This window comes from Ipomoea nil, unplaced genomic scaffold, assembly GCF_001879475.1.
Source record: "Ipomoea nil cultivar Tokyo-kokei standard unplaced genomic scaffold, Asagao_1.1 scaffold3400, whole genome shotgun sequence".
Classification (NCBI taxonomy): domain Eukaryota; kingdom Viridiplantae; phylum Streptophyta; class Magnoliopsida; order Solanales; family Convolvulaceae; genus Ipomoea; species Ipomoea nil.
Genome location: NW_017619828.1, coordinates 277103 through 282083, shown reverse-complemented (window position 1 = coordinate 282083; position 4981 = coordinate 277103).

Here is a 4981-nt window from a genome sequence, read left to right as displayed (position 1 = left end):
GATGCGAACTGATTTTCTCTTTTTCCATCTGGCTAAAATGTTCCACACGCAAAGCTGAAAGAAAAGTTCACTTGAATTGAGAAAACTGTATGGAATTCAGGAATTAATTCAAAATATTTCTAGAGGAAAAAGGTTTGCCAGGAGCCTCTATAATTGGGTTCAGGGTTTAGGGTGGAGAGAGCTGGTCCATGACCATGATATAATTTGTAGGGTGAGAGTCTTTTAGCACCACATTTTAAATAATCTAAAAAAGTTAAAATGTATTTATTGTAATTCAAACTTACTTGACATTTTGATGTACAACCAAGGTTTCTTCAAAATCTTTCAAAATTTATTTTTCCTAACTTTGTGTATACTTTAATAATCTATTTCACATTCACACATTATTCTTTTTTAGAGTCAACAACATCTCAACTGAGGCTCGATCTCATGACCTCCCACAGTCCCAATGACCTCCCACAGTCCCACATAAGAAAGGTCACTACATGTCATCTGAGCACAAGGTACTTGGCGAATTTGAGACCACATTAATTGAACCAAATTTAAAGTAGATTCCACCCAAAACAAAGCCTCAAAATAACCATTTACATGCCATTTTAATTTCATTTTATTTTCCAACACAAATTACAAATATATGTGGGTTTGTCGTTAATTTTTTGTTAAAATAATTAAATTTTGGTATGCATAGAGTGGAAAACATAGAAAGCACAAATCTTTGGTTAGTTTGGACCCTTGAGGTTTATACAAAAAAAAAATAATTTCTACAGTCTTAAATATTAGGAAATCTTTATTGAATATTAGGAAACTCTTAGTAGGGTGGACTTAGTTTCCTATTCCTATTAGGATTAATTTAGTATATTGTTTAGTATATATAGAGGTACATAGAAATATAGAGTATATTGGGAGATACTATACAATCAATTGTAATCTTTCATAATAATATATTCTTTCTATTCTCTTTTCCTTTGGTTTTCTCACATATTTTGCTTCCGCCTAACTGGCGGATGGTGGTTATTCTCCACCGGCCTGGCCTTTCAACATGCTATCAGAGTCTAAGTTTTATAGGCTATCTTCTTTCTAAAATTTCTGAAAACACCATTTTTTTTTGGCAATACGCGGCTGCCCATGTCGTTCTGATGCTCTTCTGGCTATTGTTCGAAGAAACTAACACCACAGCCTTACTCGGAACCTCGTCACGAGTCTTCGCCGTAAAAAACCATCGCCATCCTCCACCGCACGCGCCTCCAACCATCGCCGAAGATCCCATCTGTTTTCGGCCAAATCTCCTCTTTTCCGGTGATTTTGTGATCTCACCTCCCACACTGATGGATTCCTCTCCCTTTTGCGACCTTAACTGGAAAATTTGGTCTCCTTCCTCCACCGCTGCCCGCGACCTTCGTCATGCGCCGGTGCGTGAGTTTACCTCCGACGATATTTTCCGGCTAATTTTTCAAGCTCTCTTCATAGTCCTCCACGACTCCATCTATATGCTTGTGATGTATTTTTCCGGTGAAATTTTTCCCAAATTGTTGTTTTGCCCGTCTTTGGACCTTTTTGGTGAAATTTGAAGCCTTTGTTTTGGATTTGTTGCCAAACTTCTCCCAAAGTGTTTGTGTTTTGGCATAACCGTGTTTGTTTCTTTATCTCCAATATGCCTTATCCCATGGGTGTCTAGTTGTAGCACTACTATAAAGGCCTTTGATTATTTCCCATATTTCAAGTAAGGGGGAATGTGACTATCTACAATCAAACAGTGTTCTATTTTACTTTGTTTTCCTAGTTATCTTCTTCTCGTTGCTTTGGATTTATCTTCATTACTATGGGCTCTACTGTATCCTTTGCTATTCTTTACTCCCTTTTTCGCCTCTACCGCTCTCGATGAAGGCTTTGTTGGAAATTGGAATGTCCTAGAGTGTATATTGTGTTATCTGGAGGTTGTTCATGTTCAACTCTATCCTTAGTGTGTTCATCTTCATTCCCGAGGTTCGTGTTCAATTCCATCATCGGTGTGTTCATTCCCAAGATCGTGTTCAGCTCCGTCCTTGGTGTGTTCATCTTTATTCCCAAGAATTGTGTTTAGCTTCATTCTTGGTGCATTTGTCTTCATTCGAATCATTCCCAATGAAGGGTCAGGCATAGCGCAATCTCTTTTGAAGTCATCCATCCTAGAATGCTTATATTGCTGCAATGGTGTTCGTGTTAATCTTTACCCTTGGTGCCTTCATTCACAAGGTTGTTCGTGACAAGCTTCGCCTCTAGTGCCTTCATTCCCAATGTTTATGTATAGCATTGTCCCTCCGAAGCCATCCAGCACTGGTATCCTCTAGTTGCATTTAATTTTCATTTGTAATTTTGAGTGAGGTAGAGTGCTTGTTTTGATCCATGCTTGGAACATCCAAATGTTCCAACTTGAGGGGAAGTGTTGAAGATTAAGAAACCTTTATTGAATATTAGGAAGCTCCTAGTAGGGTGGACTTAGTTTCCTATTCCTATTAGAATTAATTTAGTATATTGTTTAGTATATATAGAGGTACATAGAAATATAGAATATGTAGGGAGATACAATCTATCGTAATCTTTTATTGACAGAGGGTGTTTATTCTCCACCCACCAGGCCTTTCAATCCTCAATTTCAACACTCTGTTCCCCAAATATGATTACTCATGGTACGTTCAACTGTTAATTGTAGTTAATTTTTTGTTAAAATAATTAAATTTTGTATGCATAGAGTGGAAAACATAGAAAGCACAAATCTTTGGTTAGTTTTGAACCTTGAGGTTTCTACCAAAAAAAAAAAAAAAAAATTGATCCGTTCCCCACATATGATTACTCATGGTATAGTACGTTCAACTGTTAATTGAAAGGATCATGCAATGCGTGATTGTTTATCAATCGTTTGCTTATGAGGAAACAATATAATGGACCTATAATTACCTGGGCATCAGCACCAGATGAAACCAGCATGTATGGGTTGGTAGAAAATGCTAGACCAGTGATACAATTCTGATGGCCTTTAAGTTTGGCAATAACCTATATTTTAAAATTGATTAAATTAATTAAATTAGCATACAGATAATGAATGCAACAAAATATGATGAGTGTTGATAAGAGGAATTACCTTTTCTTTTACAAAATTGTATAAATATATGATTGAATCCTCTGTACCAATTGCAATATTTTCATAAACACAAGGATCGTGAGCTAAGAAAGTTGATGCAGATGGAGACATGAATGTTGTCATTTCCTACATCACATATAACTATCAGTCTATCACGCACATCTAATCTAACATCTAACAAATCTACTAATTAATAATATTGATATGTTATAAGCCAAAAAAAATTGTTACTGTAATAAATTGGATCAATTACCTGTAACCCAAATGTTTTCATGCTAAACAATGAAATCTTTCTACCAAATGCTGATGCAACGAAGTAGTCATCATTGGAGAGTGCTATGCAAGGAACTATTTCCTCAATGTTGACACCTGACACATCATTAATCATCAAAAGACCACTGTTTGTTTGCCAATATTGTGGAACAGAATTGGCAGTGGCCTTTAGACCCCACAGAGTTTAGAGACTCATTTTCCCAACGTCACATTATGCAAACCATAAAGCAAGAAAAAAAAAAAAAAAAACAATCCTTTCTCTACCTTTGCGCTTGGATTTTGTCTATTATGGAACCACTTCCATAGTTTATAAATACCATTTAAACTCACTGTCATGATGCCAACACCAGACTTTGTATACAGAAGTCGGGCAACCTTAACAGAATCATTTCAGCATTGAGTCAGTCGTGAAACCTTAGAGAATTATATAAGTAATACTTGCACCTTATTTATTATTTAAAGAACCAATTATTGGTTAGTAGGAAAGATGAACCACAAGAAAATTGACAGAGAAAATAGGTGAAAACCTTTGCATCCGAGCATTCTGGCATGGAAACCGTTAGGCATTGAGTTTGATGTACAATTTCAGTTAACTGCCAAGGTTTTGTACCTGAAAATTTTCAACAAAACCCATTAACATAGCAATAAAGTGCACACAAAAACAAAGGGTTAGTGAGTCTTTAACAGGTACTAACGAATAGTACTTTATCCTGATAAAATTATCATATCACCATTGTTGACACGAATCCAACGTTTTAATAATGCAATCAATATTAATTAATTATTAAAATATGTTATGAAGTTTATTTACTTTAACTAATAGTCCGTAATTATTAAAATATGTTATTATCTTGAACAGGGTGTTTAAATTAAAGTTAAAAAAATGTTCAATGTTTTTTAGAATAGCTAAAATTTAAGACTAAATACTAAAATACATTAATCTCTCAACACAACTTGAAATCTTAGCTAAATAGTCTTGAAAATGTGAGTATTTTGAAATTGATTTAATTTGGAGTGGATATTTTACTTGCTCACTTGTGAGTTTTTTGCTTTGGAAAACATTTGATATGGAATGTAACCTGCAATAACTTAGAGAACAAAATTATAATTTTTTTTCTATGAATAATAACAACAAATTTTACAAATTCATCAAAGGAAGAGCCAAAAACTTCACTTCATTGACAACTTGAAGACTGAAAATGATGACATTGTTAACAAAGAGACCAAATCCGCTATTACTTATAAGATGCATGAAGCGGTAAAATAATTGTTATTTACAAAGATATTTTTACCTAGTTGTTGTTGTGATGTTATTGTAGTTTCACAATCTTCTTCAATATGATGATAGTGGTCACTTTGTATTTCTTCCGAAGTAGGGGTCTCTTCAAACAATGCTGCATTAACAAATATTTATCATCTTAACCTTATTTATTATTAACATATATAAAAATATATTAAATATATAATTTACTTCATCAAAAGAAAATTTATATATGCATGTGTGTGTTTGCAGGCTTGTATATGTGTGTATATAATAAGTATACAACGCTGGAGTATGCGTACCTGAATCACTATCATTGAAACTAGCTT